Source organism: Ornithorhynchus anatinus, chromosome 5 (genome assembly GCF_004115215.2).
Source record: "Ornithorhynchus anatinus isolate Pmale09 chromosome 5, mOrnAna1.pri.v4, whole genome shotgun sequence".
NCBI classification, from domain to species: domain Eukaryota; kingdom Metazoa; phylum Chordata; class Mammalia; order Monotremata; family Ornithorhynchidae; genus Ornithorhynchus; species Ornithorhynchus anatinus.
This window is the reverse complement of record NC_041732.1, coordinates 92991897-93005983: the sequence shown is the minus strand read 5'-3', so window position 1 is coordinate 93005983 and position 14087 is coordinate 92991897. Positions and strand designations below refer to the sequence as shown.

The following is a 14087-nucleotide window of genomic DNA, read 5'->3' as shown; positions in this document are numbered from 1 at the left end:
ATTTATCCCAGTGCTTAGTACTGTGCTTGGCACATAGTAAATGCTTAGCAGATACATAATTCATAATCATTATTATCATTATCAATTATCATTATCATTATTCTCATCATTCTGGGGCTGTTTTTGCAACTGAGAATCACTGGATCCAGCTGAGCTCTTTCTTTGGATTCAATATTCTGCCTGTTGATAGCCACATGTTTCAGAACAGAAGTTAAGATAGTAGTAGAAGTATTTATAAAGCACTTACTGGGTGCAGAGCCCTGTACTAAATGCTGGGAGAGAATTAGACATGTTCCCAGTCCCCCGGGGGAAGGATACTGATTGCATCACTGGCCAGGGATCGAGAAGACCTACACCATTTTATAATGTATAGTCAACTGATTTTGTAATGCACTTAATATAGTAGAGGGGTATTCTGAAAAACCCAGGAAAGAAGAAAGATCAGAACTTGTCTGGCCCGCTGTAGTTGGCACCCTCCCTCTCCCTATCCGGCGAACATGAGCTCTCTTCAGAGAATTTTTGATTGGTTGAAATGGCAGTTCTAGCAGGAAAATGATGCGGGGGTGAGGGTGATAAGGTTTGAAGGAGACTAAAGGAAACACTGTCTAAAGGGTTCCTTTTCAGCATATTCACAGAAAGAAGGCTCTGTTAGCCCTCGCCCCTTCTTCCTCCCTCCAACACCCACTTTTCTCATGCTGACATCAGCAATTGAACATATAACCTTTTAGTGTCCTCTCTGTAATCCATTATTTAAGGCCATTCTGCATAATCCATCATTAGAGTTCCATCCCTCTTCTGTTAGAGAATGGCACATGTGAGCCACACTAAATAATGAATGGATCAGGGGATGATGAGGGGAAAAAAATCATTTTTCTTAACCAATTCAAGGAGTACAGTACAGCATGGATAGCCGATGCCTGTTGTGTCTGACTGAGAGAAAGCATTCAGTGGCTAAATGTGTATTTCTTCTGAGGTTCTGAATAACCACACTACTGGGGGAACTTTGTACATATCTTTAAATTATATATTACAAAGCATTTATTGATATTAATGTCTGCTTCCCACTCTAGACTTTCAGCTTGTTATGGGCAGGGAACATGTCTGCTAATTCTGTTGTATTGTACTCTCATAAGTGCTTAGTACAGTGTTCTGCACCAGAAAGCAGTATAGAAGTGGATAGAGCACTGGCCTGAGAGTCAGAAGGTCATGGGTTCTAATCCCTGCTCTGCCTCTTGTCTGCTGTGTGACATCGGGCAAGTCACATTACTTCCCTTGCCTTAGTTACCTGATCTGTAAAATGGGGATTGAGACTGAGCCCCAGGTGGAACAGAGACTGTGTCCAGCACGATTTTCTTATATCCACCCCAGCACTTAGTAAAATATATAGCATAGAGTAAGTGCTTAACAAACACCACAGTTATTAGTAGTAGTAATAGTAGTAAGCATGGAATAACTACCATTGATTGATTGATTGATTCAACTATCCTTGTCTTTAAAACTAAAAATACTGGTGACAGATGACTGGAGTTAATACAGGAATTAAGCTGCTGCAAAGGCCTCTGGGATTTCAAAATATTTGAGGCATTCCAGGAGTTGGGGGGAGATTTGAAGACGGTATATAAGATCCCAAGATGGTGCAACTAATGGAACTGGTGCAAAAGATTTGGTTTAGGAAACTAGGGAAAAAAGGTAAAAATCTGTCCTAGACCAAGCAAGAATCTTAAAACTGAGTGAGAGGAGCTTAATTTACATGTGGGGGTGGGTGGGGGAAATTGTCGAGGGCTTAAGGGAGAGGAGTACAGATGCCAGGGCAATATTGGTAATAGGGTTTAGGTAGCAGAAGATAACAAGGAAAAGGTGTGGGAAGTCCAAGAGGTCAGGCAGAAGTGCTCCAGGCAAGAGATGATCAAGGCATGGGTTAAGCATTTAGCCACAGTGATAGGGAATAAAAACAGAACCAGACATGTAGTGATGCAAGACCCACGAGCATTTGAAGAACTGATTATGGGGATCTCAGAAAAGCAGACAGAATAAAAGATGATTCCATAGATTTTTGCCTATAGTAAAGGGGATAGAAGCATCACCATCCATAGGGGGTGGGGAAGGTAAGAGGAAACGATATAGTTTCAAGCTCACTATGGTCAGGGAATGCATCTGTTTATTTTTGTGTTGTACTCTCCCAAGCGCTTAGTACAGTGTTCTGCATACAGTAAGCACTCAATAAAAATGAATGAAAGAATCAATCAACCAATTGTATTTATTGAGCACTAGGGAGAGTAAAATACTATAATATAGCAGACACATTCCCTGCCCACAGTGAGCTTACAATCTAGTCATTGGGAGTGATAGTTAATCTCTTTGATCTCTATCCAAATGTTAGAGATGGATCATCTAACGTCCTTTAACTTCTTTCTTTACATCCTTAATTTTCCCCCTAATGATCTACTAAGGGCTACTCTTGCATGAACATATGTCTTTCAAGCCTCAAATGACAAGAAAAGTAGCTACTTATACTCCCCCAAGTGCTTAATACAGCGCCTTGCACAGAGTAAGCACTCAATAAATATGATTGAATGAATGACTATTGGAAATGAATGAAAAGTTAGCAGTTACGCCTTTCATCAGGAGGAGTGTTTGAGATTCCATTGACAAAGACATGGCTGGTCCTTGGCCAGTTCAATCTTTCCCATGCTTGCGTTTACATTCCTTCTTCAATAATCACCCTCCAAAATTTAATTTCATTCAGTTGTATTTATTGAGCACTTACTCTGAGCAGAGCCCTGTCCTAAGCGCTTGGGAGAGCACAATATAACAAAAAATGAACACATTCCCTGCATCATCATCTGTGGCATTTATTGACAGCTTACTGTGGGCAATCAATCAGTGGTATTTATTGAGTACTTACTATGTTCAGAGCACTGTACTAAATGGTAAGGAGAGAACAATACTAGAGAGCTGGTACACATGTTCCCTGCCCACAGTGATCTAACAAGTCTAGAGGGGGGAGACAGGCATTAATATAAATAATTAATTGCATCTCTTTCTTTGACTGGGGATAGGACATCCTATCAGTGGCCTGAACTTCATTCTTGTCAGGCTTCACACCTTCACTGAAATAATATCTCCCACAAAGGAAAATTCTGTGACCTGGAACACACACACTTCTCTCTGTTTAATTCAGGTTTGCAGTTCTAGTTGCATCCACAACTTCCCAACCTCTTAGCTACAGCTCCTCTTAAGTGGAGTGCCAGATGAGAACGTCATCCAAGGAGGAGTCTACCCCGCCCCCCTCTGCCCCAGGAATATGCACATGGACCATTTGTATGATTTCATGACTCACATCAGGAACTGACAATGCCAAAAGGCGGCCTTAGAAGCCTTCACCTCCCAAATGGGGTATTAAATGTACATAATTTAGAGCTTTCCTCAGTCGACTTGAGCTGCCAAAATACTGAAGAGGCATCTAATTTGAGAAAACATTTGCTTTCGCAAATTGAACCATAATTTCTTCTCCAGTCAGCAGTTGGAAATGTTCTCTTTGGGTTGTTGAGGACTCAGCTGGCCATTAGCTTTCGCCACCGTGACTAAGGAATGTGCATATTCTGAGAGAGCCTGAGTTTTCTCTATTACATGTACATCTTTCATTAATAATAATGATGGTATTTGTTAAGGGCTTATTATGTTCAAGTCTTGTATTAAGTGCTGAAGTAGACAGATACAAGAAAATCAGGTGGTACAAAGTCCTTGTCCCACTTGGGATTCAGAGTCCAGTGGGGAGGAAGAACACTAGCTCTGCCTTAAAGTTTTCACAAAAAGCAACAGGGAGCTTTCTATATGGATATCTAATGGTTAGCACTTTATTCTTGACCCATATCATATGTTCTTATGGCAAATCTAGTTCTTGAGACAAATCTTGATATTCTGCAAAGGGAACACGTACCTGGGAGTCAGAAGGACATGGTTACTAATCCCAGCTCCACCACTTGTCTGCTTTTTGACCTTAGAGAATTCACTCCATTTATCTGTGCCCCAGTCACCTTATCTGTAAAATGGGGATTAATACTATAAGCCCCATGTGGGACAGGGACTAGGTCCAACCTGATTAACTGTTATCTACCCTAGGACTTAGTAGGTGCTAACAAATGTCATTAATGACCAGGTCAGCAAAGACTTGGTTGGTGAGCACCTGACCTGACTAGGTTAAGTTTCTCATAAAAAGCACACCCAAAATCGGGGTCTCATCCTAAATTTGCTATGGGCAGGGAATGTGCCTGTTTATTGTCATATTGTACCCTCCCAAATGCATAGTACAGTGCTCTGCACACAATAAGCACTCAATAAATATGATTAAATAAATACCAGGTGTTTGTCCAGAGAAGACTCTTCCTTGAGTATACAGATATGTTCCCTTGCCCACATCTGGAACCCCAACTTGCATAACCCATTGAAAAATACCACAAGGAGCATTACATCTAGGGTGTTAAAAGAGGGAGGAATCAAAAACAATGCCCTGGTGGCAGGCTTGATAGATGGGGAGGGTGATGCTGTTGTCAACAGTGAAGGAAGGATGTTAGGCAGATGAGAGGATTTGGGAGGGAAGATGAGGAGTTCAGGAAGTGAATCAATGGTAATTAATGAGTGCTTATTGTGTGCAGAGCACTGTACTTAGCAGTTGGGGTTCAGTTTTGAACATGTTGAGCTTGAGGTGCTGGTGGGACATCCACGTAGAGAAGTCATGGAAATAGGAGGGAATCCGAGATTGCAGAAAAGGAGAGATGTTAGGGCAGGAGTGCTGGATTTGGGAGTCATCCAGATAAAAGTGGTATTTGAAGCTGCAAGAGTCATTTAGCTCCTCAAGAGAGTAAGTATGCTTAATAATAAAAGAAAACCCCAGACTAAGGGACACCCACAGTTAGGAAGTGAGAGGCAAAGGAAGAACTGGGGAAAGATAATGAGATGGAGCAACCAGAGAGGTAGGAGAAGAACCAGGAGAGGACTGGGTCAGAGAAAACAAAGTTAGGTAGTATTTCCAGGAAAAGGAGGTGGTCCACCTAGTTGAAGTCTGCCAAGAGAGCAAGGAGCATTAGGATGGAGTGGAGTCTGGTAAACTTGGTGAGAAGAAGTCATTGTTGACTTTGGAGAGAACACTTTCAGTAGAATGAAGGGAGAAAAAAGTGAAGAAATCTGTCAGTTTATTGTATTTATTGAGTGCTAACTATGCTTATGTACTAAGCGATTGGGAGAGTACATTATAACAATAGACATATTCCCTGTCCACAAACAGCTTATGGTCAACAGGAGAAGACAGATGTTAAGATAAATAAAAAATTTCCGATAAGTACATAAGTGCTGTGGGGCTGGTAGGGGGGATGAATAAAAGGAGCAAGTCAGGAGGTAGTGAGTATAAACAACCTGTTTGTGAAGTTTGGAGTGGAACAGTTGTGAAGTTGGACTGGAAATGGCGTGATAGATGGATAGTGCAGTGGGGTCAAGAAAAGGTTTTCCTTTTAGGAAAGGGGAGTCAAAGGCAAGTTTAAAGACAGAGGGGAAAGAGGCAGTAGAATGAGCAGTTAGAGGCAGAAGTCAGAGTGGAAGAAGTGTGGGTGCAAATGTTTTTAAAAGATGTGAAGGGATGGGGACTGAGGTGCAGGTGGAGGGAATAGATTTCAAAAGCAGGCAGAAGATCTCCTCTTGAGGGGTGACTGGTAAGTAAGCAGAAACTGGGATGGTTTTAGGGAGATATTGGTCAGGAAATCTGAATTCTTGTCCCAGCTTATCCAGCAACCAGCTGTGTGTCCATGGACAAGACACCTCTCCTCTCAAAGCCTCAGTTTCCTCATCTGTAAAATGGGGATACGATAGCTTCTGAGCCCCAGTTGGGACAGGGTCTGTGTCCAATTTGATAACCTAGTATCTACTCCGGTGCTTAGCATAGTAAGTGCTGAACAAACGCCATAATTAATTATGGGACTGGCTTATAGAAAACAAAATGAGTTTTCTGAATTCCCAAGCTTTCCATGTCACCATGTCAGTCCCCAAATCTAAAAAGCAAACATTTGTGAAAATCTCTAGGACAGTGCACTGTGCCTTCCCAAAACCAATTTCTCCCTGGGCCATCAGGCAGGAATACCAAAAAATAGGCTTAACCTATAGGGGATTGATGCTGCCATGTCTGTCGTTCACATCTCTTTTATTTATTTTATTGTTTTTAAGACTCATCTTCCAGTCATTCAGTCAGTTCTAGTATAGAACTAGGATGGATTCCAAATTGAAGCTTAAATGCAACTCTCCAATCAACGATTTTTCTGAGAGCAGGGATCGACCTCCAGGAACTGGCTCTCCCATTCTCTCCTCCACCACCCATCAACCTATGGCTCCTGACAACCAAGAAAAGAAGCTGTGCTGCCTCCAGACCAGAGTCACCTGTGGACGGAGGATCGTCAGCTAAGTGGGGGATATGATGAAGGTGGTTGAAGGAGTAGAATAATAATAATAATAATAATAATGATGTTGGTATTTGTTAAGCGCTTACTATGTGCAGAGCACTGTTCTAAGCGCTGGGGTAGATACAAGGTAATCAGGTTGTCCCACGTGAAGCTCACAGTTAATCCCCATTTTACAGATGAGGTAACTGAGACACAGAGAACTTAAATGACTTGCCCACAGTCACACAGCTGACAAGTGGCAGAGCCGAGAGTCGAACCCATGACCTCTGACTCAACCAATAAATCAGTGGCTGTTATTGAGTGATTCCTGTGTATGAAACACTGTATCAATACAATAGAAAGTATTGTACACTTGGGAAAATATAATACAGTAGAGTTGGTAGTCCCGATCTCTGCCCTCAAGGAGTTTACAATCTACAGGAGGGGCATTCAGTCTACAGGGAGGAGAAAAGAAGCAAGAAAAGGGGGAGGCAGGAGAATGGAGCCTACATACCTAGATCAAGACAGGAGGGCCCAACTCCTCAACCTGATTCTACCCCTGCCTTAACATGGGGGACTGTCTTCTCTTCCCTCCCTGAAAATCATCTTGAATCGACACTATTCATTGAGTGTCCACCAGGTCAGTACATAAACACTTGAGTTTCAACCTCCACACTCCCTGGTCAAGAAGATTCAAGAAAAGACCACCAAAATTCAAACAAAACAACATTCTCCATCTAAGCCCTTTTCAAACCCATAAAGATTTGAGAAAGGTGTTTGTGGGAATGAAACCGAACCAAGAGAAAAACCAAAACAAGCAAAACGTTTTCCAATTTCCAGTTATCATAGGGTTCTCCAGAGGTTTTCTAGGCCATCTCCCTTCCCCCGGGAAAGTCTGCTCCTTATAGCCATCCCTGATACAGATCTATTCCCAGGAACTTTCCTCAAAAGTATCCCCTATTACCGCACCGCCCCTCCACAAAGAGATTTTCACCCATCCTGTGTTCCTTATCACTCATCCACTCTTCCCCGTCCCATAGTGAAGACCTACTCAGATATCAGATGTACTCAGAAGCAGCATAGCGTAGTGGATAGAGCACGGACCTGGGAGTCCGAAGGTCACAGGTTCTTATCCCTGCTCTGCCACCTGTCTGCTGTGTGACCTTGGACAAGTCGCATTACTTCCCTGTGCCTCAGTTATCTCATCTATAAAACGGGGATTGAGACTGTGAGTCCCAGGTGGGACAGGGACTGTGTCCAACCCAATTTGCTTCTATCTTCCCCAGTGCTTAGTACAGTGTCTGGCACATGGTAAGCTTAATAAATACCATAATTATAGTTATTATTATTGTAGTGCCTGGAACAAAGTAAATGCTTAACAAATACTATTTAAAAATACCACAGTTATTATTATTGGTGGTTGTAGACCACTACAAATGAAATAGTAAAGGCATACTGTGGTTCCAAACAACGTGCTTTAAAGAGGCTACCTGGATCAGCCCATATTAGCCTGAACTTTCTCCCTTTCAGTTCCACAGCCTCCTTGATTCGCCTTACTGCCAGAAATTCCAGTTACTCCAGTTACTTGTCGCCGTCATCTACCGCCCTCCCGGTCCCACCTCCGACTTCTTCAACCACCTTGACCCCTTTCTCACCTTCCTCCTCTCCTTCTCTCTGCCCACTCTGATCCTTGGAGACTTCAACATCCATACGGATGTACCCGACGACTCCTCTGCCGCCCGCCTGCTATCCCTCCTCGACTCTGCCGACCTCCTCCTCCACCATACCGCGCCCACTCACCGACTCGGTCACACCCTCGATCTCGTCATCTCCTACCGCTGCACTATCTCCTCCCTCACCGACTCTGAAATCCCTCTCTCTGACCATAACCTTCTCACCTGCCTCATCTCTCACACTCCCTCCCCCTGCAAATCCTCGCTACTGCCCCACAGAGACCTCCGCTCTCTCGATCCCATCCATCTTTCCAATAGCATCTCGCCTCACCTTGCCGCCCTGTCCTCTCTTCCCATTCTCGACGAGCGGGTCTCCGCTCTCAACTCCACCCTCTCTACTCATCTCGACTCTCTCGCCCCCCTTTCCCTCCGCCGCTCTCGCTCCACTAACCCACAGCCCTGGATCACCTCCTCCGTCCGCCTCCTACGCTCCTATGCTCGAGCTGCTGAGCGCTGCTGGCGAAAGTCCAAGCACCAAGCCGACCTCACACACTTCAAATTTATCCTTTCCTGCCTTAACTCTGCCCTCTCCTCCGCCAGGCAAAGCTTCTTCTCCTCCCTCATCGACACCCATGCCCGTCACCCCCGCCGATTGTTCCGGACCTTTAACTCTCTCCTTAGGCCCCCTGTTCCTCCCCCTCCCCCATCTCTCACCCCTAATGATCTGGCCACCTATTTCCTCACGAAAATCAACACAATCAGGTCTGAGCTCCCCAAAGTCACCCCTCCGCCTCTCCCTCCCCCCCAACAACCCCCTCCCCTACTTTCCCATCCTTCCCTGCAGTATCCTCAGAGGAGATCTCCTCCCTCCTCGCAAGTGCCACCCCCTCCACCTGCGCCTCGGACCCCATTCCCTCTCACCTTCTTAAAACCATCGCCCCTGCCCTCCTCCCTTCCTTAACTTCTATTTTTAACCACTCAATCTCCAAGGGCTCCTTCCCCTCTGCCTTCAAACATGCCCACGTCTCCCCCATCCTAAAAAAACCCGCTCTTGACCCCACTTCCCCCTCCAGTTATCGTCCTATCTCCCTACTACCCTTCCTTTCCAAAATCTTAGAACGAGTCGTCTACAATCGATGCCTAGAATTCCTTAACTCCCATTCTCTCCTAGACCCCCTCCAATCTGGCTTCCGTCCCCTCCACTCTACCGAGACTGCTCTCTCTAAGGTCACCCATGACCTCCTTCTTGCCAAATCCAATGGCTCCTACTCCATTCTGATCCTCCTTGACCTCTCTGCTGCCTTTGACACTGTCGACCATCCCCTCCTCCTCCATACCTTATCTCACCTTGGCTTCACGGACTCTGTCCTCTCCTGGTTCTCCTCTTACCTCTCTGGCCGATCATTCTCGGTCTCCTATGCTGGAGCCTCCTCCCCCTCCCATCCTTTAACTGTTGGAGTTCCTCAAGGGTCAGTTCTTGGCCCTCTTCTGTTCTCCATTTACACTCACTCCCTCGGTGAACTCATCCGCTCTCACGGCTTTGACTACCATCTCTACGCAGATGACACGCAGATCTACATCTCCGCCCCTGTCCTCTCCCCCTCCCTTCAGGCTCGCATCTCCTCCTGCCTCCGGGACGTCTCCACCTGGATGTCAGCCCGCCACCTAAAACTCAACATGAGCAAGACTGAGCTCCTCATCTTCCCTCCCAAGCCCGGTCCGCTCCCAGACTTCTCCATCACCGTGGATGGCACGACCATCCTTCCCGTCCCGCAGGCCCGCAATCTCGGTGTCATCCTTGACTCGTCCCTCTCGTTCACCCCACACATCCTATCCGTTACCAAGACCTGCCGGTTTCACCTCTACAATATCGCCAAGATCCGCCCTTTCCTCTCCACCCAAACGGCTACCTTACTATTACGGGCTCTCGTTATATCCCGACTAGACTACTGTGTCAGCCTTCTCTCTGACCTCCCTTCCTCCTCTCTCGCCCCGCTCCAGTCTATTCTTCACTCCGCTGCCCGGCTCATCTTCCTGCAGAAACGATCTGGGCATGTCACTCCCCTTCTTAAACAACTTCAGTGGTTGCCTATCGACCTCCGCTCCAAACAAAAACTCCTCACTCTAGGCTTCAAGGCTCTCCATCACCTTGCCCCTTCCTACCTCTCCTCCCTTCTCTCTTTCTACCGCCCACCCCGCACGCTCCGCTCCTCTGCCGCCCACCTCCTCGCCGTCCCTCGGTCTCGCCTATCCCGCCGTCGACCCCTGGGTCACGTCCTCCCGCGGTCCTGGAACGCCCTCCCTCCTCACCTCCGCCAAACTGATTCTCTTTCCCTCTTCAAAACCTTACTTAAAAATCACCTCCTCCAAGAGGCGTTCCCAGACTGAGCTCCTCTTCCCCCTCTACTCCCTCTGCCATCCCCCCTTTACCTCTCCGCAGCTAAAGCCTCATTTTCCCCTTTTCCCTCTGCTCCTCCACCTCTCCCTTCCCATCCCCATAGCACTGTACTCGTCCACTCAACTGTATATATTTTCGTTACCCTATTTATTTTGTTAATGAATTGTACATCGCCTTGATTCTATTTAGTCACCATTGTTTTTACGAGATGTTCTTCCCCTTGACGCTGTTTAGTGCCATTGTTCTTGTCTGTCCGTCTCCCCCGATTAGACCGTAAGCCCGTCAAACGGCAGGGACTGTCTCTATCTGTTGCCGACTTGTTCATCCCAAGCGCTTAGTACAGTGCTCTGCACATAGTAATCGCTCAATAAATACTATTGAATGAAAATTCCACTGGCCATAAGGAAGGCAAAAACAAGGTGTCAAAGCACCTGTTAGTCTTACCGACTTCCTAGCAAGTGAATGGGCATAACACTCTGAAGGCCCATTTCTTTCCAGGAGACTCTGTCCCGTGATATTCAAGAGTATCTAGGGTTTTGTAGCCGAGAATTATTCCCCTCCGGTCTCTTTGCAAGAACAAATTGAATCCAAAGTGCAACCGGGCTGGTGCTAAGTGGTTTTGACAGACCTACCAAGGACATAAACAAACATTTAATGTCTTTCAGATGAAGACAATTCTAGCAATGTATTGTTTCCCAACAACTTGGGATACACAAAGATCCCTCAAGTAAAGTCTCTTATGAGACATAAAAGCACTGGCCCAGAGGATAATTGCATTTTACCCCTATCACTAAGCATTATCTAATATTCCACAGGGAATTACGCAGCCAGGGAAGTTCTATCCCGATCATGTTTCCTACAGAAAATAGTGTCTCCAATAGAAAGTTCAATTAGGAGAACACCCCTATAGAGTCATCTGTGGGAGACTTTGGCAGTTCTCATGCTCACCCCATAAAAATTTATCTGTTGGGCTGGCTCAAACCAAAAGGTTCCTCCAAGGCCATGGTCCCATGCACTTTAAAAGAAGATTAAGCAAGAAACTTGAGCTGTTTCTTGGGGATGCATGAAGATGGACTAACTAGCTGAGAGCAACAGGACTGAGATTTCTAACCTCCAGCTGGGGTGAAGAACTCAAGAGGTAAAATTTTGATTTTGGAGCTTCTGCATTCTTTGCATTCTCTCTCCTAAAGCTATTGTGACATATCCTTCAGGCCAGACTTTGAGCAAGACTGTAAGCCCGTTGTGGGCAGGGATTGTCTTTCTTTATTGCAGAATTGTTCTTTCCGAGCACTTAGAACAGTGCTGTGCATACAGTAAGTGCTCAGTAAATACTATTGATTGAATGAACGAATGAGTGAATGAACTCAGTAATAATGATAATAATAATGGTGGTATTTGTTAAGCACTTACTATGTAACAAGCAAAGAGCTAAGTGCTGGGGTAGACACAAGATAATCAGGTGCCACGTGGGGCTCACAGTCTAAGTAGAAGGGATATTAGGAATTGAATCCCCATTTTTCAGATGAGGAAACTGAGGCACAGAGAAATGAAGTGAGTTGCCCATGGTCTCCCGGCAGAGAAGTGACAGATCTGGGATTAGAATCCAGTTCCTCAAACTCTCAGGCCAGTGTTCTTTCCACTAGGCCATAGTGGGACACTTCTGAACAAGTGTCCCAATCAAGGACCAGAAAGCCACCATCCACCCATTTAAGATTCAAACCCTAGTAAGATTAAATTATAACAATGTTTTCTGCCCTTTGTTCCCATTTTAATCAACCCATCTGCTAACAGTCATCCCGGTAGCTGCAAACTTGATGCTGCTCCTTTTTTGGGCCTTATTCAGACTTCTCACTTTACTTTCTGCTCCCTCTTAAAGCCTCTCCCAGAGAAGGAGGAGAAGAAAGCATTGTCTAGCTTGAAACCATCATGATTTCATCATATTGAGTGGTATTTATTGAGGGTCTTACTTAAACTGTGAGGCCCTATGTGGGCCAGAGACTGTGTCTGACCTAAAGATGTTGCATTTAACCCAGCACTTATACAGTGCTTGATACATAATAAGTGGTTACTAAATATCATAATAATCATCATTAGTAGTAGTAGTACTAATAATAATGATGGCATTTGTTAAGCGCTTACTATGTGCTGAGCACTGTTCTAAGCACTGATATAGATACAAGAGTATCAGATCGACCCACTTGGGGTTCACAGTCTTAATTCCCATTTTCCACATGAGGTAAATTAGGCACAGAAAAGTGAAGTGACTTGCCCAGGGTCACACAACTGACAAGTGGCAGAGCCGGGATTAGAACCCATAAACTCTGACTCCCAAGCCCGGGCTCTTTCCACCAAGCCAAACTAATGATTATTATTATTATTACTGAATGCAAGACAATCTACTGTGCTCTTAGGAGAGTAGAACAGAAGCAAAACAGATGATCAATGACCTCCAGAAATTTACAATAAAATGGATTAGGCAAACTAAATGTATAATTCCTTATACACAGTATGAACACGAAGAAGACTAGAGATACAATGAATTGTTGATCTCTGTTAGTAACCTTAGCAAAGGTTAAGGAAGGGAAAAATTTGAATCTGTTGACTAAAGGTTTTGTTGTTTTTTCTTTTAAATCTATGTGTAGATTTCACTTATCTCTGCCACACCTGTCTCTCTTTGGCGCTGATTCCAGGGTCTGTTGTAAAACTGGGCACAAAGGAACTGATTTGGACTGCCTAGACCAGAGCTTTACAGCCATCTCTCAGCCCTGCCAAAATTGAACCACACATCAGTCACTTTCTTGAGGTGAATCTTAGAAGCCCTGTGGTGCTGTCCAGAGAGCTGTGTTTACAATGTTCTCAACCCTGCAGCCAAATAACTAATAAAAGGTTAGAGTTTAGCCTCAGCAAAAAGCCGGAAAGTTGAACATGTGCCTTTGAACTGCATTCCCTTCTATTGAGTTTGGAAAGATAAAGGCTGATCTCTGAAACATTGGAGGGACTTTCCAGGTTGAACTCTAAGAACTTGTAAAAAATAATCGAAGAGATCTTTTGAGTAAACTACTCTGAGAACTTTATCTCCCTCTGGGAGATGAACAAACTTTGCAATTTAAGGAATTATCTTTTCCAGCCCACCCAAAAGAAGCCTGATCTCCCAGAGAAGTTACTTCAATTTCCAACTGGGAACTGGTTTCTCCAATACGACAATCTGCCCCCCAAGGAAGGACCCATGTTTCTAGAAGTAATACAAAATCTTCTGCCACACATTGTTCTGGCAGCAAGAAGGGAGGGGCACAGAGAAGAGAATGAACCTTAAGTGAGAGGAGACACAAGTGTATACCAAACAAAGCAGAGGGAGTGAAGCCCTGAGGTATTGGAAAGGCTGAGACATTGGGGGGCCCAAGGGACCTAAAATATAATGGGAAAAGCTAGAGGGAGGAAAGTGGAGCAAGATGCTGATGGTTAGGAAGGAAAGAACTCCGAGGTTTCAGCTAGATAATTATCATTTCAGATGGGGAAAGTGTTTGTGCTTGAAATGGATTTTAACACCGTGCTAAGCTGAGAATGTCACTCCCATAAACAGCCAGAGACATT

At 44.9% G+C, this 14087-nt stretch overlaps 1 long non-coding RNA gene across 1 annotated transcript in view; it reads left to right on the top strand.

Moving 5' to 3' along the window:
• LOC120638411 overlaps positions 1-13463 on the top strand; it is a 37238-nt gene extending 23775 nt beyond the window's left edge. The window contains exons 2-3 of the long non-coding RNA XR_005660063.1: positions 6214-6466; positions 13187-13463. This is a non-coding gene — a long non-coding RNA (uncharacterized LOC120638411). The remainder of the gene's footprint in view (positions 1-6213; positions 6467-13186) is intronic.
• The last annotated feature ends 624 nt before the right edge of the window (positions 13464-14087 follow it).